At 37.9% G+C, this 24,867-nt stretch overlaps 1 long non-coding RNA gene across 2 annotated transcripts; it reads left to right on the top strand.

Annotated features, from left to right (window-relative positions):
• Nucleotides 1-239: 239 nt before the first annotated feature.
• LOC138741933 (uncharacterized) lies at nucleotides 240-23,223 on the top strand. Of its 2 annotated transcripts, XR_011343900.1 has the most exons (4): nucleotides 240-950; nucleotides 1,291-1,420; nucleotides 11,667-11,810; nucleotides 21,614-23,223. It is a non-coding gene; the product is annotated as an uncharacterized lncRNA (long non-coding RNA). The 2 variants fall into 2 exon arrangements; XR_011343901.1 differs by lacking the exons at nucleotides 11,667-11,810; nucleotides 21,614-23,223 and adding an exon at nucleotides 5,427-6,553.
• Nucleotides 23,224-24,867: the final 1,644 nt, after the last annotated feature.

Genomic DNA, 24,867 nt, shown 5'->3' with positions numbered 1-24,867 from the left:
CGCACATGGTCCCGGGAAGAGTGAGATCTGAAGTCAAGGTGTTATGGGCGGGGGAAACCAAAAAAAATTTGCATTTATATGGCGCCTAACATGGTCCCAGGTCGCCCCAAATCGCTTGACAGCCAATGACGTGCTCTGGAAGTGCGATCACTGGTGGAAATGCGGGGAATGCAAGGGCGAGTTGCCAGGTTCACTGGTGATGTTGTGTCCAAAGAACTTTGGACCGGCTGCGAGGGGCGAGTTTAAAACTCCAGCCTTCTACAGAGAACGAGCTTTGATCATTTCATCCACATTCTGACATTTCTCCGCACTTCGAAACGGCGTGAAACTCCTTGAAAGGGAAGGCAGCGCATCAGTGCCCAGCGCGGCATCCCGGGCCAAGTGCATCATAGCCCCCCCCCAGACACCGCGGATGCTGGAGGAGCGCAGCGGGACAGGCAGAATTCGCGAGGAGGAATCATTTCTGCCGACCCGCGATAGTGGCTGAGCATTTCTGCTCGGGGGTGCTGCCTGGCCCGCCTAAGCGTCCCTCAGCAAGAGAGGCTTTGGGGGCTGCTGCCCACCCACCCCCATTCGACCCACCATCCCATTCTGTCACTGAGCTCGTGGATAGAGGGGGAGTGTCACCGCGGATACAAATTCGTCTCCAAATGAAAAGTTTTAATCAACGACGACCAACCTGGGGACAAAATCAACTTCTCGAAAATGTTGCAATTATCCCCCTGATTTTATTAGCAAGCTGTTCATTACAGACGCTACATCCCCCTTATGGATGAGGCGGAATTCTACCTCTCAATTTAAAAAAAAAAGCCATCAAATGTTAAAGAGAAGCACGCAGACAAAGCCTGAACATTGGGACTCGGGGCAAATCACCAGAACTCTTCAAGTTTCCTCTTTCAGGTGTGTGATATCTGAATTCGCCCACTGAACTCCATTGCAGCAGATCCTTGGTATGTGTTACACTTCACATATAAGTGAAGCCTCCCCATGTTCTGTTCAGCAGCGTTGCTTTTCAAAGCTTTAACAAAAGGATTGAATGCATTAGACACATGGGGCACACAAACAGTTAACAGACTGAAATCAATATCTAAGCAAAAGATAAATTATTAATATTAAACAAATACCAGAAGATGGTTAGAGCAGTTTCTACAGATAAAGTGGAATGGGAGCATTTTAATCCTAAACTGTCCAGTGTAGAATTTTTAAAAAGTCTTTGTTCATTTCCAAATCCTTTAAGGAGGACATTGCTGTCATTACTATTACTTTCCATTGTTCCATTTCCCATAATAGGTCACCAATGCACAGTAAAATCCCCTTTAACTTGATGGCCAGCATTTACTACACCATTGGATCAAGGAGGCAAACTCTTCAGTCTTTTATGGTCGAGGACCTCACTTTTAATGACCCTTGAAAGTGGAAGGTGAGAAAAATCAAATCACTTTTTTGCTCCTTCTGACTGGATGGGGTGCCCTCTGCAAACTTGCATTTCTTCTTCATTATGATCACTGGTAAACCCTACACCAATGTCAGATCGTGTCGGACATCAGAGTCCTTCAGACATCTTTTAGGAGAATGCTAATGCAAGTTGAAATAAGATAATTCAATGCTAATTTAGTTACTGTATGGAGTATAGAAATCAATCTTCATAAATGGGGCAATTATCTGAGACCTTTAAAGTTTTTTTATTCTGCTGGAATGAGCCAGACACTTCAAATGATATTCAAATACAATCTTATTTTATGTTTATATTAGTTTCTTGTTCCCTAAAGTGAGGTCACCAGTCTCTCCAGTGCAACACACCAATGTATTGATGACTGTAGTTGAGCATTGCAACAGTTAGTGACAAATAGCAGCATTATTAATAGAAATATTTATGCATCCTGTAATATATCCATGGACTGTGATGAGGGAATCAAACGGAAATGGAGACGAAAAAGCCTAAAATTGTGATAGAACCAATTGTGGGGAACTAAGTTAACTCACTTTCAATCTATGCGAACAAGATAAAAAGAAATACGCCTCAGATGATTGTAATGCAGAAGCATACCTATCATATAAATTGCATTTCTGCTGACAGAGATGTTTGGTAGTGATTCATGCAAAGCTCCGGGTTTGCTTTATGATGATCAGGTTCACATTCTAAAAGTCACAAACTCCGATCAAAAATGACACCTCGATCTCTGCATCAAGCATTTATTCACTGGTCAATAGGGTTTTATTTTCTCCCACCATGAATTAGGCTTAGTGCCCTTTGAAGTACAGGTGGCTCAAGATTGATTTCTTCCTGATATCTTGGTTAAATTACTATTATAACTGTAAGCTAGGTTCTACAGTAAGTGTAACAACAGCTAGTGTTGCTGGGTTCTCCTCACAGCTGAATGCAATGCTTTTCTTTATTGAAACTCTCTTGTTATCACCCACATATTAGCTAACTTGATAGACTAGGGATTAAATCAAGGTCTTTCGGGTCTATAGCAGTCAGCTCCCTAACAGGCATACTCACTGAGTCATTAGAAAGCCAGCCATGGGTCGAAAAAATGGACACCATTTAGGGAATTTCTCAGACATGCAAAGGAAAAGTATGTTTGTTCCTGTCTCTTAAAGAGGGCTCACCCTAATTATCTCAAAGGATTTGTTATGTCCTGTGGTATAGACCCACTGCAACAGTGAGCCCTCAGGACTGGTGTTTAATTTCATTGAAAAACATTTTACAAAAAAAAAATCTCCAACTATTGCTGGAGTGATTTTTTTTAAATTGATGAATTAAAATAACAATTGAAGGAATAATTATTATGCCAAGTCAAAACTGACTATGTTATCAATTAATTTTAACCAACATTACAAACTGCAACAATATTTGATCATCTGTTGCTTGAAAATAATAGAATAAATAAAATGCCGTTTCATGTTAGAAAAAGTGGTTGAAATAATTTCGAATCACCAAAAACCTGAAGTCTTGAAAACGCTATAATTTAGATGAAAATCTGCTTCTGCTTTGCCGCAGAGTTCAGACTAAATATGATGGTCTATTCCTTGTATAACAGAGGCTACGACTGACTAATTCACCATGACTACTGCCAGTATTTTTTTTAACATTTTGACGAAACAAGCGAAAGAGTTTTGTTGTGTCTGGCGAAAGCTTTTATGATGTTGCAATTTGTTTTGAAATCAACCTAATTTCACTGAAGTGGTCTTCTGCTTATAGAACTTAATGAACTAACCAGAGATCAGCAAAGAAAGATTTGTTCAATGATATATTATAAGGCGAGTGAAGCAGGCTCAGAGTTGGCAATAATATTTTCAAATGTAATTTTGGGCATGGGTGGAGAAGCTGGATTAATTTAATTTATTCCTTCACTTCTCTTAAATTGCCTCACTAGCCAATGTCATTTTAAGTGATTCTGCATAAAGAATGAAATAATTAATTAAAATCTTTCAGCAATTTTTAACGTATAAGGTGGAATAAATTATTTTTGTTGGTTGATCATATTAACCCACTATTTAATTAGAGTGTATCATTTTATTTCCTACCACAAGATAATTCATGGTTGATATTTTGAGTAGCTTGACGGCTACCTTAACAGTTAGAATGCAGTTTTACGCTATCACAGAAACTAATTACAAAACATTAAAAGCTCATATTTTACTTTCAACTGAAGCGGGCGGAAGTGCAAGGCCTGTTGTGGTCGAAGGACAAGCAGCAAGTTTGTTAAAAGTGTCCAGATGCTGGGTGGGGAAGAATACGCCCTTGTCTGGGTGAGGTGCGTTTTTGCCAGGATGCTGATGGTTGCCATGGAGAGGGAGATGAAGGGATCACAGAGCTCACATTGAAGGGAGCCTAACCTCAGGGAAAAAAAAAATCCTGTGTAACTGGAAAATAAAAGCACGAATCAAAGTCTAGTCTTTGCATTGAGTTATGTTATGGAACGTAATCATTCTGGTCAATCTTTATAAAAGGACCACTTTTAATCTTTCTTTTAAAAAGTGCTTGAATTACCAAGTTATTTTAAAAGAAAAGTTATATTATTTTCTATTAAACAATGCAGTTTTACTTTTTAAAATATTTTATAATATTTTGGAAATCACAGTATTCTAAAAATATTGTCATATTCTTAAGGCACCAGTGCGTTTATTGTACAGTAGGATGGATACAGGGGATAGATGAGGAAAATGTTTTAGTCAGTATAAATTGAGTAACATTTTCACAAGCCCAGTTTTCTCTTTGAAATGTTTAGACCATTCTAGAGAATTCTTATTAAAGGTATGCAGGGCATTGTCCTGTTATCTTTCCAATGAAGAATTCATTTTATGGTTCATTTGTTGGTAATGTGCTCAGAAGTAAATGTTATGCTCTGGAATCACTCCGAGGTGTCAGTAACCGTCTGAACATTCGTTCGGCTCCATTCTGGGCATTTAAAGTTATTATTATTGTATACCTCCTAATGCTTCCACTTATCTCGTCTGAAACACTGTAAAAGAGCGGAAAAGTAAACAAGTTTTCTGACAAAGTTTAGTCTCCAAAGTTATCTCACGATAGTTACCACGTCACTGGATGTGGGCATGGAATTGCTGCTTGTCCACTGACAACCATCCATTATTCTGTCTTCACACGGGCCATTTGAGGTCACTGTCTCTCTTACTGCAGGAAGCGGCCCGTGTGAATAAGTGCAAGTGCACACGCATTGCACTGCTCTTGATGTGCCCCGGACCATTCCATTGTCTGCATTATGCACTCTGGTGCTTCCCTGAATGTTATATTTCACACCCGCTCATTACTCATTTAATGCCCTTAGAAATACCAGGCCTTTCACTTGTGTTCTAAATGTGGCTGAGAACAATCGGCACAAGAAATACATGGAAACCGTTTTTGTACTTTAAGACAGCAAATATTCTTTGTGCAGCTCCACAGTGGCTCCACAGAGTATCAAATTATCATTTGTTATTACTAATAAGCATTTAATCACAATTTTTCACATAAAGGTAATCACTTTAGCATGACTAACAAAATATATTCTTGCTTTTACTTCAAGACCCAAGAATGAACACCAATTGTGAAATGTGTAAACAAAGGGGCTAGAAATACATTTGCATAGTGTAAAGGCATGACTTACTCAGGCATTCTGCTCCCATTCACGAGTGAAAACAGCAGCAGAGGGGCTCCTTCAGGAACAATGAATCCTTAAAATGCGACTTAAACCTTCAAGTAAGAGAACATTCTTTTCCATAAACATTGATTCATTTCCATTTGAAAAGCATCATAATTCCAGCCATTTGTTCATTGTGTTTCCTTCACAAGTTTGCCAAGAATCGGCCCTGCCCACTCCTGCCAGCTTGCGTCTTGAATGAGTATCTCAATGATTGTTGTAATTCTGGAAAAAGGTGTAACTTCTAAGGTATAAACTTCCCTTGCTTCTCTCCTTCCACAGAAGGCCTCATTCCACGTACGCTCTGAAATTTGAGGTAAGGGCAAACATTCCAGGATTCAAAGTTCAATTTTACACCTCTGTCTGTGCGGCTCAGTACAACAGTAACACCATCTACAAATTTGCCGACGATACCACGGTAGTGGGTTGTAGAGAGGAAGGGGATGAATCAGCATACAGGATGGAGATTGACAACTTGGCTGAATGGTGCACCAACAACAACCTTGCACTCAATGTCACCAAAACTAAGGAGCTGATTGTTGACTTCAGGAAAGGAAAGCCAGAGGTATACAATCCAGTGATCATTTTTCCGGCGATCAGAAGTGGAGAAGGTGGGCAAATTTAAGTTTTTGGGATTCACCATCTCGGAGGATCTTTCCTGGAGCCAGCACACCAATGGTATCATGAAGAAAGCGCATCAGCGCCTTTCCTTCCTCAGGAGTTGGTGGAGGTTTGGTATGACGCCATGGACCCTGGCCAATTTCTATAGAGGTGTGGTGGAAAGTGTGCTGACTGGCTGCATCACAGTCTAGTATGGAGACTCCGAAACCCCTAAGCGGAAAGCCCTCTAAAAGGTAGTGGACATAGACCAGGACATCATAGGCAAGATCTTCCCCTCTATTGAGTACATCTACCGGGAATGCTGCTGTTGGAGATCAGCAAGAATCGTCAAAGACCACCACCCATTACGCTCACTGTTCCTGCTGTCGCCACCAGGAAAGAAGCAAGGTGCCACAAGACTTAAACCAACAGGTTCTGGAACAGCTGCTACCCCTCCACCATCAGACTCCTCAATGACAAACTCAATCAGCGACTCATTCAAGGAGTCCTCCTTGTGCACTTTATTATTTTATTTTTTGTTCTCTTTGTATTGCACAGTCAGTTTGTTTACATGACTTATCTGTTTGTGGTTCTTTATTTGTTTGCATGTATACTATATTCTGAATATAGTTTTATTTTGCACTAACAATTAGTAGTAATTCTGCCATGACCACAGGAAAAAGGTTGTATGTGATGTCATGTGTGTACTCTGACAATAAATCTGAAATCTCAGTCTAATAGTTGAATCTTAATTTCATGGCCAGGTTTTTGTGCAGAAGTCATGCCTTTTTATTAACCTTTTACGTCAATAAGCATGGACACAATGTGGTCATTTCTTGCAAGGACATTTGAAGCTAAGATAAAATTTTTGATTTAACTTTTACCAGATGATCAATTTGCAGAGTGAACAAGAATTTAATTTTTAAAAAAATTCTCGGAGCTATTGGTAAAACAAGACAAAGAAGGTATTGACAATAAGTACTCTCTTCTTCATGGGATCAAAGTTATTATTTGAATATTTTAATCTAAGTTATTCACATAGTCATCTGAATTCTAGAATCTGTGGCCTGGGAATATTTGTATCTTCATCATTAAACCTTTTCCTGATGAATTGCATCTCAATATTTAGACTGTCTGGAATGGGACAGATTAACAAATGTGGAGATGATGTGAACTGGAGCATTTCCAAAGAATGTGAATGATTTGCTAAAGTTTGCAAAATTAGTTATCTTCAGCCCTGTATGATTTTCATTTCAGGTATGAGATTATAAAAGACTCTTTGAAATGGTCTCTAACACAAGCAATCTGATACCTAGGTATTAGATTAGATAATAATTTAAGCCACTTGTACAAACTAAATTATTAGCCACTAATAAAGAAATTGCAGGAAGACTTAGAACATTGGAAAGAATTACCGCTAACATTGATAGGGAGGGTAAATTGCATTAAAATGAATGTCTTCCCAAGGATACAATACTTATTTCAATCATTACCAATTCCCTTAACAGAGAAATTCTTTAATGAACTAAATAGAATAGTAAGGAAATTTTTATGGAAAGTGGGGGCGGGGGGGGGGGGGGGAACCGAGGATAGCATTAGATAAATTAACATAGAGGTACAACCAAGGAGGTTTGCAGTTACCAAATTAAAAAAAATTATTATAGAGCAGCACAATTAAGGTATTTATCAGATTTTTATCAGACAAGGGAAATACCAGATTGGACTAAGAGAGAGCTAGATAAAATCGGGGAGAAGGTACCGGAACATATACTTTATAAGTGGGATGAAAAGCTGGTACGATATAAAAGTCACCAGTATTGCATCATTTACTCAATATATGGAAGAAGATTCACTTAGAAAGGAAAAAAAAAAATTACCAAATACCAAAATTATTATTGACGCAAAATCAGCTAATCTCTTTTACAATAGATAACCTTTCCTTTAGAGAATGGAATTTAAAAAATAGAAAATTGTTTTTTGGGAAATAATTTATTAACATTTGAACAAATGAAGTATAAATATGGAATAACTCATAGTACAATGTTTGCATATCATCAATTGAAAGCTTATTTAAAGGATAAATTGGGAAACAGACTGAGGTTACCAGAAGGAAGCAGCTTTGAATATATGATTACAGACACAATGATAATAAAAAGATTTATAACAAACATGTACATCAAGCTGCAAGAGAAGGAAAATGATGAAATAAGCTATAAACCCAAACAAAAGTGGGAAAAAGATTTAAACATAAAGATAAAAAATGAAACATGGGAAAAGTTATATTCTGGAACTATGAAAAATATAATGAACACAGGGTTACACATGATACAGTATAATTGGTGACACAGGTTATATAATCACACCCCAAAAGTTAAAAAAATGGGATCCAACATTATCAGATAAATGTTTTCACTGTAAGAAGGAAACGGGAACAACAGTACATGCAATTTGGGCATGTGAGAAAGTGAGAAAGTTTTGGGAAGATCTAAATCAGGTATTAAATAAAATCACAAAAAGAAACATACCAAAAAATCCAGAGATCTTCCTTTTAAGTAATATAAGAAGTAAAGAATTAGGCTCAAACTGGATGAAGCGCAAAAAAGATTTATTATGATAGCCTTAGCTGTAGCAAAATAATGTATAATGTCAACTTGGAAAGCAGAAGAGAGCCTGAGAATACAGCAATGGTACATGGAAATGAATAAATGTATTCCATTGGAAAAAATAACGTATAATTTAAAAAATAAAGTCACATTATTTGAGCAAATTTGGGAGCCGTACATGGAACACAACAGAGAGGGCTTGCCTCGGACCACCACCCCCTAACATGATAACAAAGTCAAAATGACTTGGTCCAGTGTGTAACAGTAGATGACACATTTTTCTTGTTTATTTTCATTGTGTGATGACGTTGTTTAATGGTTTTATTGTATTGTATATGTTGAATGTTTAATGGGTTTGGAGGGGGTGGGAAGGGGGGAGGGAAGGTAGGGGGTAAAAAAGGGGAGAAAATGCCACTGTGTATCTTCTTTCTTTTCTTTTTCTTCTTTGGCTTGGCTTCGCGGACGAAGATTTATGGAGGGGTAATGTCCACGTCAGCTGCAGGCTCGTTTGTGGCTGACAATTCCGATGCGGGACAGGCAGACACGGTTGCAGTGGTTGCAAGGGAAAATTGGTTGGTTGGGGTTGGGTGTTGGGTTTTTCCTCCTTTGTCTTTTGACAGTGAGGTGGGCTCTGCGGTCTTCTTCAAAGGAGGTTGCTGCCTGCCGAACTGTGAGGCGCCAAGATGGACGGTTTGAGGCGATATCAGCCCACTGGCGGTGGTCAATGTGGCAGGAACCAAGAGATTTCTTTAGGCAGTCCTTGTACCTCTTCTTTGGTGCACCTCTGTCTCGGTGGCCAGTGGAGAGCTTGCCATATAATACGATCTTGGGAAGGCGATGGTCCTCCATTCTGGAGACGTGACCTACCCAGCGCAGTTGGATCTTCAGCAGCGTGGATTTGATGCTGTGTATATTTAATAGGGAAATGTATGTACGTTGATTGATATGGTTCACAATATGAAAAATAAAAAAAAGAAGAAAAAAAAAGAAATGGTCCCTGAAAATTCCCATCATCATTATTTAAACGGCTTGCTGATTCTATGGACCTAATTTAGATGAATTTCTTCCAGACACCTTAGTTTTTTTTAAAGAAAGACTGAAGGACGAAAGTACTGGATTAGAAACAGGCAAGATCTACGTGTCCACAGCCGACATCTATCTGCCACCTACTGAGAAGAATTATTCTGGACTAGTATGGTGGCAATGCAAGTGCATTGAAAATTAACATGTTTATGATTTCCCAACAACCAGAACAAACCTCTATTCAATTCCCTCTGCAGGTTTTTTTTTTGTAATTTTCTGCATCTTTCATCTCTGGTTCTGATCACCACTTTGATGCCAAACCAATGGAACTTGTTTTACAAAATCATGTCTGCTTTATTTAAATTGTTGCTGCATCAAGCTAGTAACAACATTACATTTTCCATTTCTACTTTAGGATGAGTTTCTAAGCCAATTCTTTCCTTAATATATCTGTTGCTTGAGACTAAAGCAGATACCAAGAAACACAGGCAGAAAGAAAATGCAGCTGAACGAGAAAACTTTGAAGCCAAACTAATAAATTGTTATTTTGAAGGCTCAAATAAGTTTTTAGCACAAATGATCACTGTTTGTTTTGCCTAAGGAATCTTGGTTTTAAAAGAAAATAATGGAATTATTATTATCATATGACTTTTTATAGTTAATATTACGATCAAGTATATATAAAACCCTCTGAATGAACAAGCTATTAATAAAGAATGTTTTTTTAAAGTTTTATTATTTATGGAAAATGTATACTACATGGAGAAACCCCACAAATTTGGGACTAATTCCTTATGTTGCCATTGGGTGCATCTGCAGAATTCTGTGAAGGAAAACCTTTGCACAACACTTTGCTTATTTCGTGGCTCGTTAAAATGTTAAGTCAAAGGATGAAGCGGCAATGATACCACTTGGGATCATTTTTCAGTTTTGCTGTATTGTTCACGTCCGTATTTTTGTGACTAGGATTAGATAGATTCAGTTAATAATTTCTCACACCCTTTGCTGGATAATTCTGATATAACTTTAAAGCTTGGCCATTAGCAGCGAAGATGCTTTATATCTTATTTGACACATGTTCAAAAATATTTCTCTTCACGTGCAACATTTCCTTGCTAACATGTCCAAAGTCTTTATGCCTGATGGAAATTTCAGCACAAGCCACTGTTTAACTTCCACCTTTGTCCGTTCCTACTTTTTCATCTCTTGAGGGACACATACAGTGAAATGATCAATAGTGCAATATTTCATCCTGGCCCCAAGTTCCTGCTCTCTTGACTGTCTCCCTCTTTCTCTCAATGAGCACATTTATAATCGCTCAGTTTTGGATGGCACAGGATCTTGATTGGCACTTTTTCAGCACACAGTGGGGAATCTCAGTCCCTCTGGGTTCTACTGTTCCAGCCCTGAAGGCTGAATTAAAGGCCAGTATTAGCACTGGAAGAAAGAGTGATGAACACATAATGATAAGGGCTGTGGGAGGAAGGGGAAGGATGAAAGAGACTTAAAGTGTACCTAAATGTTTGCGGCCATTGTTGGAGAGGTTTCTTTTCGAGTGCACTGCAACGTTTAATTGTTTCCAAACCAAAATAATTTAACTCATTCTTCCTGAAGTGGCAAGAAAAACATATAACCATATAACCGTTTACAGCACGGAAACAGGCCATGTCGGCCCTTGGAATCCGTACCAGCTCACTCGAACAACTCCACTAGCTCCTCCGCAAACTCCTGAGGAAGCTGTGGCTTCCTGAGGAAGCTGTATCTCAAAAGTTTTACTAAGATGGATCTTGATTTTTGATATGCCTGTGGTTTTGGAGCTAATGCTCTGTGTGCCCTTTCTGTTTCCACTTCTTCCTGCATTTCTGTCATTCCTTGGACCTTCGGGATCCATCCTTTTATAAATTCCTTCATGTCTGTGCTCTCTTCACCCTCCTTCAGGCCCACTATTTTTATGTTGAATCACCTACTATAATTTTCCAACATATCAATTTTCTGAGATAACAACTCTTGTGTCTCTTTAGATGAAGAATTATTTTAATCATATATTTTGAGGGGGTTTGTAGATTAAATGATTTCAGCAATTAATACATCTTCATAAAATACAGGCCCATCAGATCAATGATCCGAATTACAGAGTTTCAAAAAGTTCATATAATGACAATTTTTATTGGTTGTTAACTAAAAGCAACAGCAGGATAAGTGAGCATGTTTTAAAGAAACATCTCTCTAGGGCATCGTAAATATATCATTATGCTGCAGAAATGGCTGGACAAAATAAATATTTTATTTTTTTCAGATACACCAGAGCAGCAGGATGAGAGTGTGGTACAGGTATATGTTGGTTGAATCTACAATACACTACAAAGGCTTCTGGACGTTGAAGAACAAGGTTGGAATGGATGCCCGAGGTGATCAAACAGCCGAATGGGTTGCTAGAAGGGTGGGTATATAAAACACTGGATTTATTTAATGAACTAGAAGGGTCTTCTTCATCCAAGACTGAGTATTGATAATTTTCTTATCATTATCCAGGAAGCTAATTATACCAGGGTCCAATATTTTGAATCAGTTTTCCTTTCCAGTTGTTGCCTCAAAAGCAAGTGAATAAAAATTAGTCAGATAGGTTTCACAAACTAGAGCTTGTAGGCAATGCCTTAGATTTTTCAGTGAGAATAATGGTGAGCCTATTATGTGGTAAATCAAAGAGCAATGAGGAGAGTCTGCTTGGGTGCAGTCAAACGTGGCAATCTGGATGTTGCTGTCTGCTTTGCCCTTCACTATGTTCGAACTCAATGAGAGGGTCTGCACTCAAGTACATGCCTGGCATGAAGTTCTGTCTCTTACTCAATAGTTACCCACTAAATATGTCAGAACAATTTAGCACTGGTTCATTCAGATATAAGTAATTTTTAAATGGTTTGTTAATGACTGCCAAATAATCTCAGTGGTACAGTTAACTTTGATTTATATTCTTGGAGATTCAATTCTTCAGGATGTAATTATTGTTGGAGATTTAAAACATATACATTAAATAACTTTATGTCACTTCACTTTATTTCAGCTTCCTTTCCATCTTGTTATTTTATTTCTGTACATGAATTTATATTGAATCATATATTCTATTTTACAATCCTGGTTTAGAATCACAGGAGAAGGTCATTCGAGCCCATACCACCATTTAATAGAATCATGGACATTAGAAAACTATTGCATGAATGATCTTATGAACTTAGGATCCAATTCCTTGATCCCTTAAGCCATTAGGGCCACATCCAACTCCCTTTTGAAGATATCAAATCAATTGGCCTCAACTGTTCCTGTGATTGGGAGTTGCACAATTTCAGAACATTTTCAGTGAAAAAGTGTCCTCTCTTCTCAGTCCTAAATATCTTTCCCATTATCTTTAGACTGTAACCCCTTGTTCTCCAACATCAGGTACATTCTTCCTGCATCTAACCTCTGTAAGAAATGTCCGAATTTTTTACATCTTAATGATCCACTCTTGCCTCTCCGATCTTTCTTCATACGTCAGTAAGGCCATCCTAGGTATCAATCTGGTGAACCTTCGTTACATTCCCTTAACATCTGGATGGTAGAAATTTTTTATCTGTCACATGTACTAAGTTGACAAGAGAGAAGTGGATACATGTTTCTCTCCATATTCTGCTCTTCCAAAATTCTGTTCCAAGATAATGGAACTAAGTTTTGGAATTGAAATGAAAAGTCTATCCAATCCTATTTTGCATATTTAGCAAGAGAACTCCTGTGATTTGCAATGGGCTTGAGACATTCTGATCAGTTGATGAGATTCACTGTGGCTTGGTCCCACTTTCACTGGTAACGAATATCCTGGGTGGATGTTGGCTCTTTGAGGATCTCAAGCAAATAGTCAACACAAAGACATAGCAAATCTATGGGGAACTGCAACATTAAGAGACAAACATAATTTAATGTTTCCAAAATTTATGCCAGTGTTTTACATGATTTATTGATGAACCTTACATTTTCTTCAGGTTTTGAGTGTTGGAGTCAAGGATTATGATTTTCCTTCACTTAATGACAAATCTCAGGACCAAAAGTGACCAATCTTCATGTCTGTCCATTTTGTTCTACACATTCATGATGGCAGCTAAAATATTGCTTTTTAGCATTTATTTCATTTTTTTTTGTCTACTTGAATGTCATACGTCATACTTGAAAATTTTCTAATTTTCATTTCACCTTAAATAATACACTCACAATAATCTTTGGTATATACTTATTGCTTCTCTGTGAAAAATTCTATATGCCCTTTCCTAAAGTCCATGGGAATTATCAGAAGTACTTCTGGTAAAGAGTGAAGCTGGAGGGACTCAGTGGGTCAGGCAGCATCCATGGGTAGAAGTGGTCAACCAACATCTTAAGGAGGCCAAGGTCCCCATCTGAAATTTTGGCTGATCATTTCTCTCCATGGATGCTGCCTGACCACTTTGTTGACTCAAGATTCCAACATTTGCCTTTTTCACTTTCCTTTACTTACATTCTGGAGCCTTGTACCACTGATAGTTTTGCTGCCGGCCTCTCTTTTCCGGTCTAATGGATGTTTTGCCTTTCGCTGACAACATGGCTTCGTTCTCCCTCAGTAGTTTCCTTTCAGTATCATTCATTATTTATAATCCTGTAAAGTCAGTATAGTTAAACCATTGGCCATGAGATTGGACACAGCCAAAACCATTTCTGTTCTCACATGAGATGTATTTCACATTTTGTGTCAGTGGATAAGAATGCAGTTGGAAGGCCTGCTACCAAATCTTTCTTATGTTCCACCCATTACTCAACTTAAGCAGCCAACTTGGACTTAAATTCCAAATGGAATCTGGAAACATGATTCAGTTCCACACATGTTTTACCAAGTGCTTCTTTAGGAAAATATTCCTTTTTTTTAAATTAGGCTCACTATCATTCGTCAGACCCTGCTCCTTCCTATCAACAAATTGATTTATTAAAAAAATTATAGTGGCTTTCTTGAGTCTCAATAAAGTCCTAACTATTGAAATCTTTGTGAAACTATTGGCCAGGTTGTGCCAGCAAAGGTCAAGAGTTCCGATCGGAACCATCGACATTCAACCACTGAAGCTTATACAAGGCCCACACCTCTGCCCAAGTACTATCAATGTGTAAAACTGGAATGTTATCAGACTCTGATGTCAAGCCTTGATCCAGGGTGTATGGGTAGAGATCAGCAATAAAAACGGTGCAATCACTCTAAGAGAGTTATACTATGTCTCAGTAGCCACTAAGAGGTAGAGGAATGTAGACAGATTATGGGAAGTTGCAAAAGCAACAAGATTGTCATAATGGGAGACTTTAGTATCCTCAACATTGACTGGGATGTTCTCAATGTCAGAGGCTTAGATGGGGCAGAATTTTACGTGTCCTTGATGAATTGGATTACATAACATTAAGAAACAAGAGAATGGCTAGGAAAAGGATAGGGCCCCTCAGGGTCAAAGGAGGACATTTTCTGTTTGGAGTCAGAGGTAGTGGGCAAGGTACTAAATTAATACTTTGCATCATTGTTTGTCAAGAAGGATATGAACATAAGTGATATGAGGGGCATCTTGAGGTCTGGAAAGAGGTGGTGTTGATCTTTTGAAGAACCTTAAGATGGCTGTGTCCCCGGGGCTTGATGGGATATGTCACATCTTATTGAAAGAGATAAATGAGGAGATTGCTGGAGCCTTGACAAATATCTTTGTACCCTAATTAGCAACTGGAGAGTAGCTAATGATGTATCCTTGTTCAAGAAGGGAAATGGGGATAATCCAGGAGGCCAGTGAGGCATCAATGGTAGGGAAACATTGGAAAGGATACTTAGGAATAGAATTGACCCACATTTGGAAAGTTTTGGCAATATTAGAGAGAGTCAGCATGGCTTTGTATGGAGGAGGTCATGTTTTACAATCTTTTTTTTTAAACTTTATTTAAAATTTTATGACATGAATAAAATAAAAATTACATTTAAAGAAATAATAAAAAATAAGATAATAAAAATTAGAATACTACATCATTAAACTACACAAATTAACCCCCCCAATAATTATAACACAACATTAATCGTCTAATTTAAAATTAGTCCAACCCTCCCCCCAAAATAAAGAGTGAAGAATTAATTAACAATGTTGTAAATAAAATAGAAAAAACCCCACTTACAAAAAAAAGGATAAAACTTAACAACAACAAAAAATTACTAACAACAAAAAAAATATCAATACTAAAATAATACCCTTAAACATATATTTAAATCAAACATAATACATGTATTTAACAAATGAAATCCACTTTAAAACTAAATGTTTTACAATCTGATAAGTATTTTTGAGGTGACAAAGGTGGTTGATGAGGATAGGATACATGGAATTTAGCAACATGTTTGAAAAGACTCCCAGCCTTAAGCTGATTCAGAAGTTACAGGTGTTAAGGGTCCACAGTGAACTTATAGTATGATTCTGTATTAGCTGGCCCATAGAAGACAGAGGATTGCTGGAAGGATGTTATCCTGGTTGAGAAGTGGTGTTTTGCTGAGATCTGTATTGTGGCCCCCCATTTGTGGTATATATAAATAGATTGGATGAAAAAAATAGTTGGGTGGGTTAGTAAGTTTGCAGATTATACAAAAATTGGTCAAGTTGTGGACAATATTGAGGGTTATCAAGGAATACAAGGGAAAATAGATCAGTTACAGATGTGAGCAGAGAGGAGTTTCATCCAGGCAAGGATGAGGCATTGCAACTTGGGAGAATGTAAACAGTTAATGGCAAGACTCTTAAAAAGTATTGAAGGTGCTGAAGGATTTGTAGGCTGAGGTCCATAGCTCTTTGAATGTGGCCATGCAAGTTAGACAGGGTGGTAAATAAGGTGTACGGAATGCTTTCCTTCATTGGGTGGAACAAATGTAAGGAGGCCATGTTGCAGCTATATAAATCTTTGGTGAGGCCACACTTGGAATACTGTGTGCATTTCTGGTCCCCCCATTACAGGAAGGATGTGAAGGCTTTGGCTGGGGTCCAGAAGCTGTTTATCAGTTTGCCTGGATTAGAGGATATGAGTTATAGAGAGAGATTGCTTAAATTTGGGTTATTTTTTCTGTGGAGTCAGAGGCTGAGGGCGACTCAATGGAAATTTATATATTTATGAGAAGAATTGATAGGGTAGATAATCAGAATCTTTTTCTATGTGGTAAAAGTTGTACCTACCCAGAAGACTTGTATTTAAGTCCCCTGGGGATGGGAAAATGTAAGGGATACATGCAGGAGAAAATATTTTGCACTGAGAGTGATGCGTGCAAAGTTTAACAATGCCAACTTTTCCCTCACATTTTCACATTTCCCTCCTGAGTTCTCCTCCAATGGTTCTATCTGCTCATTCCTCTTTCAGTACCTGATTAATGGAGTCCTGTATTAATTAAGACTCATTAGTCAACTCATCTTATTTCCGATCTTTGAATCTCTCTGTGCTGTTTTCCTTGGTTCTTCAGGTTTCCAGTGCCCTGCTTTCTTGTGACACTGACAACAGTTTGCATATTCAACAATTCAGGGAGTTAACCAACTTAGACTGAAGGGCACAATTCTAAGTCAAATTTACAGCAAAACCTCTAGGTTTATTTGATGTAACAATTGATACATTGATTGAATCAGAAGTTATAATTCGGGAGGGGAAACACATAGAGCATAAAGTCTATGCTATTCTTGATTTCCACCTGTGGCTCTAACCTGCTCTTTGTTCTGGTGACTCCTGCACATGGGCTCTCAGGTCTAATAAGCTAGTCCATCTCATCTGTTACCATGAGTTCTCCATGGCCGTTTTTACTGCTTAAGATATATTGGTTTCTTGCTTTAACAAACTTTGCCTGTGGTTCACTTTGGCATCTGTGTGTTTCCACTGTGCACTCAGTGTCAAACTGTTGAGGATTTTGTCTTTGCCCCTCCCACCTTGTAATGATTCCACTGTCAAGCAACACAAACAGCTTATTTACTGGGAACCATGTCTAAATAAAAATGATTTCAATGGGTTCTATATGTTAGTTGCCTGAAGGAAATCACTATTTTAAATAACAGTTTCTACATTGTGGGTGTCAATGTTGCATCCATTTCCAATGCTTTCAACACACTTAATCTAATCCTTTTATTTAAAATCCTGTGGAGTACGGCATAGTATGGAAATTAAACAAATCACCAAATATGTTCAAAGTATAAATTATAATGTACAAATACCCCACTCTATCACATACTTTATACCAAAGTGGCTCAGTCAAAGTGAACTGGGTACCATGGAACACGGTCTTCAGTGTGAATGGATGAATTAAACAAGCACACATGTATGCGAGTGGATAGATTAATAATAGCATATACAATACATTTAAAAGAAAATGGAATTCTTGGTTAACATGGAGTTAAATATCCTTTTATTTTATTGATGGAAATTGGTACACATTAGACTCTTGAACATACCGTTAATTGTTAATCATCTGCAGTTAGAATATCTAAAAGGGAGGAATAGTGAAAGACCAGAGAATGAGACGGAAGTAATAGGGTGGTTGAAGTGCTAGCGCTGAGATAGGAATGATAAGTTGAATGGGCCTCTTGTATAATTTTGATACTTCTGCTGTACCAATATAGAAAAGTTTTTCTGAGTAAATTAATATTTCACTCATTGTCAGCGCTGTGATGTGTTCCCAATCTGGTAAATTATGATTTTCAATGCAGTTAAAACAACATCTAATCCATTCTCATCATTTTCTCTATCTAATTTTTAATGTAGGTGTGAATATACAGGAAAAGTAATTTTGGCTGATGTTTCCAATAAAAATTACAAGAATGGGTAAACATAAGCATCCACCGAGTAACATTGCAACAGTAATTTCTTGGCCTACATTCAAATTTTAATAAGTTTATTGTCACATGGACTAAAGAAACAGTGCTAGAGGTTGTTTGATGAGAAGACAAGTTAGCCATCTTAAACATAGTGCAACAAGTAAGACTCTGTACATGTGCGGAGGTACAGAGAGTGAGAGAGTGAGAGAAAGAGAGAGAGAACAGCTGGTACGGAGAAAAGGCAACATAATTTTTTTTATTTTGAGGCTTATTCAGGTGTCTGATAATGGCAGGAAATAAACTGTCCTTTAATCTGGTTATCCGACAGATCGGAATCTTCTTCCTGATATCAGTCTACTTGTCTCCACCTCAGCACTGTTGATGTGAACAGGGGAGCATATTTCAAAGCTGGATCCAGTTTTGCCAAAGGCTTTTATGACAAACATATAAAAGAATTTACTTTTCCTCATTTAAAATGAATGACCCACCCATGAAAGTTGTTTTCTCTTTGATATTCCATTTCTTCTGTAGTCACAGTGCATTATTTTCAATGGCCAGACTGGGTTCAGGCACAAAATATCATTCGTCTAGCGCTCCGTGTTCACTGAATTATATGGCCAACAAAAGCTTGATTTTAAAATTCTTGTAATTGTGTTCAAAATGACCCATTGTCCTGTCTCTGTGATTCTTCTTGTTCGACATTGCCCAAGATTTTAATGCCCTTCCAAATTTGGCCTCTTATTTATATGGCTCAAAAATTGGTGGATATACATAAACCCTTAGCTCAGTAATTGTTTCCTTAACCTTTCTAAGTCCTTATATCGCTCCTTCTTTACAGCATTTCTCTTTGACAAAACGTTTGGTCAATGTATCTTTGTGTGCCATTCTAATCTTGATTGATAATGTTGCTGTGAAGTGCCTTGGGATGTTTTATAATGTCATAGCTGAAAAAATTATCTGTTAGAAAGCTACCTTTCATTCCATATATTCTCCCAAGTGCCTTTATATGTGCTTAGCAACGGCACTATTCCTCATTTAATATTTTGTGGCATACTAATGGACAAAATGCAATATTTTTCATTTCTTTATAAATGTTTTGGAGCTTCCTCTTAGAGTTTATGAATGACTCACTTTTTCTATCATCTAAGTTTGAAGGAGGACTTGTGTCCCCTGCATTTCTTTGTCTACAAAGCTGCTTCTGGGCTCAGTTCCTGAAGTGGGTCATCCCAAAACTTGTGATTCACAAGCCGAAAGATCACCCTGGGTTAGAAAAGTGATTTGTCGTTCCTTCGTTGATGTATGGCTTTACCTGAGCATGGTAAACTGAAAAGCAGCCAGCAATAAATTTAAGGCAAACCAATTCACAAAGTTTTTTGAAGTTTGATTTATTTGAGAGAGACCAACTAAAAATTAAATGCAATAAAGTTATTAGGGATGAAACAAGCAAGAAAGGTACCATGATATTTACTCCTTTCAAGACGTTTGTTTCCACGCATCTTTCCAGATAGATCTCGTGCAGAAATTCCAAATAATGCTGGTAATTTCACCCTGAGTTTCAGGATATAAAAACTCAAGAAGAATATCTGAGCAAATATTCTTTTTGAACCACTCTCTTCAATGCCCCTTTGCTGTTTTATGGTACACATACCTCATAAATTTTCTTAGTTTCTTCAATACATTTCCGTACAGCAACAACACATGACTCTGTGGGTAAATAGTGAACCATATCTCCTGTGAAAGTTTGAGATTTAATCTCAGGACTGTGATGAATTGGGGATGAGAAGGAATGTGACAAATAATGTCCGTGAGGGATAAAACAGCTAATCTATTGATTGGTTATTTTGACACAGCTGGAAGAGTAGTAATTGAAGATAAAATAACTACAGATGCAGAAAACCTGAAATAAAAATAGAAAATGCTAGAAATAAGTCTGCAGGTCAGGTAGCAGCTGTGGAGATTGAAACAAATTTAATGATTGAGGTTCATGACCTTTCATCAGTTCTTGACTGTTCTGATACAAAAAAAACCTAAACTCTTAAATTCATGGTTAAGCACGGAGGGATGCAACGCGCCAAGACACAAAGAGGAAATGCTACTCATAGGAACGTAGGAACATAGGAAGTAGGAACAGGAGTAGGCCAAAAATGGCCCATCGAGCCTGCTCCGCCATTCAATAAGATCCTGGCTGATCTAATTTATGACCTAACTCCTCCTACCTGCCTTCTCCCCACATCCCCTAATTTCTCTATCATGTAAATATTTATCTAACCAAATTTTAAATATGTTTAATGAAGCAGCCTCAACCACTTCCCTGGATAGAGAATTCCAAACATTCACTACTCTCTGGGAAAAACTATTTTTCCTCATCTCAGTCCTAAATCTACTCCCCCAAATCTTGAGACTGTGTCCTCTCATTTTAGTTTCCCCGGCCAGCTCAAAAAATCTTCCTAGATCTATCCTATCCATACCCTTCGTAATTCTATATGTTTCTATAAGATCTCCTCTCATTCTTCTGAACTCGAGCGAATACAATCCTAGACGATTTAATCTTTCATCATAAGTCAACCCCTTCATCCCAGGGATCAACCTAGTAAACCTCCTCTGGACCGTCTCCAAAGCTAGTATATCCTTCCTCAAATATGGAGACCAGAACTGGACACAGTACTCCAGGTGCGGTCTCACCAGTACCTTATACAATTATACTCCTTGAGCTTATGTTCAACTTTGATGGAACAAAGTATGTTTTTTGAGGCAAGGTTATCCGAGCTGGGGCTTTTTTTCTTTGTAGTGAAGCAGGATGAGAGGTGACTTAATAGAGGTCTACAAGGTTTAGAGAGGCATTGATAAGGTCAACAGTCAACAGCTTGTTTTTCCCAGGCTAGAAGTAGCAAACACCAGAAGACATTTGCACAAAGTGAAGGGAAGAAGGTTTAGGGGAGACTCCGGGGGGGGGTATGCTTTTTGCACAGAGAGTTGTGGGTGCCTGGAATGAATCGCCAGGGATGGTGGTGGAGGCTGGAACAAAAGGGGCAATTAAGAGCCTCTTGGATAGTCATATGGATGAAAGAAAAACAGAATAGGGAGGGTTTCGCTTTTTTTAGTTTTATATAGGTCGGCACAAAATCATGGGATGAAGGACACGTACTGTGCTGTAATGTTCTATGTTCTAACAGAGGAAACTATAAACAAAGAGTTAAGAATGGGAGACAGATGGAAAATTAATGTGACAGGCAACTGGAAGCATGGGTGGGGTCACCTTGCAGACAGAATGAAGGTGTGGTGTTAAGTAGTGACACGAAATGGAGGACAGCATGTCATAGAAATATAATGTAGTACACTGAATTGAAGGAGGTACAAGTGAATACAGCTGAAAAATAGCATTTATTTGCAGCTTTCAGTGGAAGAGAAGATCATGTGCTATGATGGCCGACAATGTCAATGCCAAGACAGTGGAACTTATTGCTCACCTTGAATAAAGTTCCACACAAAGAGCAAATGATATCTGTGGTGAGAACTTCCTCTACTTTAATAGCTGCACCTGAAAGACCTGAGTTCAAAAGGAGCTTCCAGTGACCAGCAGCCAGTCAATTGGATGAACAGGTATCCACAGTAAAGGATACTCACATTTTTTAATTAAAACTTCTACAGCATTATACAGATCAGTTCAGATATTATTCATTGTCATGTAATAAAACAGAAATATAATATTACACAAAATTGCCTTTTGATTGCCATAAGGCAGACTAAGATTCACCCAGCACCCTTTACAGTCAGAGAAAGAGAAGCGAAGCAGAAGAATCACCGAGTGTCCGTGGATTCACCTCCAACGATCCCCAGCCTCTGCAGCTGCACAGGACTCCAGTTCAGCTCAAACCATCAGCAACCCAAACCCAGATCCAAACCTCCAGTACGATTAGGAAGCCTTCAGTGTTCAGGGGGCCCTTCCTGCCCTCAGCGCCATCTTGAATCCTGGTTCCAATATCTGTTTCTTATGAGACGGTCTCTAGTGGCCTGCAGTCTTTTGACCTCAGAGTGCTATACATTCACTTTGATTAAGAGGGAAGCTAAAATACTCATGACCAATTTCTTGTATCTTTAATAACCTGAGGGAATTATAATATGCACTGTTTTTTGGGGGTCAAATAGCTTGTTGATCAATAATTCTGACTCACAATATCATTCATCGTCTACTCAGATCACATCAATAAGTATTTCCAGTATAACTACTGATGCTTAATTGTCCAGCCTGAGGAGGAAGACTAAATTATGTCCAAAATTGTTGGTATTTTCAATTGAAACAATGCATGGGCTGAGAGCCTGAGGTTTCTGCCACTCTGAATCAGCACGGTTTTGTTCCATTAGTACGAGCAAATGTAGACCACTATGACCCCATGGCTGGGCAACTTACTGACAATCAACAGCCTGCAAGAGTTGCAGAGGGTACGAAAGGACTGATATCATTGCCTATCTTTACAGCCCACCTTTTAATGCATGTCTGAACAGAATCAGATTGCAAATTATTTTAATAATTTTAAACGGTCCAAAAGCACCATACCTCAATATTTGACTTTTATCTTAAATTAGCATAGCTAAGTCTTTGGACTAATTTTGTTTCAATGAAGAACTTGCTTGACATGATTGCAGTCGCAATGATACGGATGTGGAACAATTAGCAAAGAGTCCTTTGAGATTTTCCAGGAAGATGAAAACATGCAAGACAGAATGAGATGGATATTTAGAATTCATGAAGGAGGACATAAAGCCTGAATGGTAGATTTTCCAAGGTGAATATTTCTTGGAGCCTGATACTGGAAAACATAAAATGGGCAATAAACTGATTACAGGCACTTTGAAAATAAACTTTCCATGCAACCTCCGATGAATGATGTGATGTAAATTTATGCATTGATTGTTGTAATTAAGTGTAGCATTCATCCTTGAATGACTGTGGTGTATTCTACTGTGACAACAGTAAACAGTAAAATGATGCTATTTTACCAAGTGAAGTGATTTAAAGTGAATTTGTCAAATGAGACACTGTTGATCATATTAAAAGTGACTTTGTATGAGCTCAATGATCCACAAACAAACAGCAGCAAATTTGTTTTTCCATTTTCATAGTAAATGTATTAATTTTCATAAGTAGGCACTGATTTTATTTGAATCCAATTAGGAAACCAAAACTGTAGACAAAATCCTGGCCCACTCTCACCAAAGTCCTCGTTGCATCAATGGCTCAACAGCAATTCTTTGGAACAAAGATTAACACATGCACTTATTGCATGTAATACACCAACTTTGGTGTAAAATAACTCTCTTAATTTCTCTGAAAAGTGCTGACTTTTGTCCTACTTTAAAAAAATAATTTGGTTAATCAATTAATCTGTATATGTCATCTTCCCTGTTCTTTGTGTCTTTGTCACTTTTCTATTTAGCTTTGTACTTGGTTAACTTGGTGAGGCACATATGTAGCTCCCAATTATACACCTCTCTTCAGAATATAATCCTATAGTTTGTTATCTGTTTGTTAATCAATGGTCAATTCATGCTATTTAATATATATTAAAGATCTCATGTAAACTAGATCATCATATAAAATACATAATTTAGAGCCCCATGGTCATAAAATATGCCTGGACAGACTTTTTGCAACAAAATGCTTTGTAATTGTTTTATTTTGAGACATCTGAAGATTTTCTTCTGAGTCTTTCACTATGTCGATTACATTTATTTTTGATGAGTCTCCAGCAGGTTGCAGTTTCAAAACTTCAATTCAAATTCTGGTGTTTCACATATTTTCTTTATTATCCTTATTTCTAATGCCATTTTCAACCTGGCTTCAAAATGTCCTTCTGGTCCTGATTTATTTTCAATATTCCATCCAGCTAGTCATATACTGAATGTTAGTTTTTATTAAAGATTAGGTTATATTAAATGTTTATAATTATTTCATTGCACTCTTCTGGCTTAAGAAACTGACACAGAAAGAATAATTTAGTTGACAGATAACACATTGTCTATGAGCTTACTGATATATGTCAATATTGTGTCCATCAGACAGGAGGCTACCAAAAGGCATTGCATTCAGTTCCTTTCCATTCATTTAGAGTTATACCCTAATTGTGTGAGGGCTATCAGCAAATTGTTTTTTATGTCTCCCTGGCTCTTACCAGACCTTGAATAAGACAAGAGACAACACTGCCTCAAAGGAGCCTATAAACAGGGATTCACCCCAACAATCTATGGATTAGTTTCAATCTTGGTTATGCTGTTCTATCAGATTCTCAAAGCCTCTTCATTCATGGTCCTGATGTATGGAGACATTGGAAATCATGCAGCACATGATTTATAGAGATCATCCTACCAAAATATGATTTTAACTGCAAATTCCATTGCAACATATGTTGAAGATCTTTAAGTTTAAACATGGTAACATGCCCAATTGATCTACAACCCCAGTATATTTTGAAGGGTGGGAGGAAGCTGGAGCACTTGAGGAAAACCCACGCGGACACGGGAGAATTTACATACTCCTCACAGACAGAATTCGAACCCTGGTCCCGATCATTGTCGCAGTAACAGCATTGCGCTAACCGCAATGCTTACCATACTGCCCTGTTTCTTATTATACCTTTATTTATTGAG

This window comes from Narcine bancroftii, chromosome 8 (genome assembly GCF_036971445.1).
Source record: "Narcine bancroftii isolate sNarBan1 chromosome 8, sNarBan1.hap1, whole genome shotgun sequence".
Lineage (NCBI taxonomy): Eukaryota > Metazoa > Chordata > Chondrichthyes > Torpediniformes > Narcinidae > Narcine > Narcine bancroftii.
Note: the sequence above shows the minus strand (reverse complement) of the source record. Positions and strands in the feature narration are given on the sequence as shown.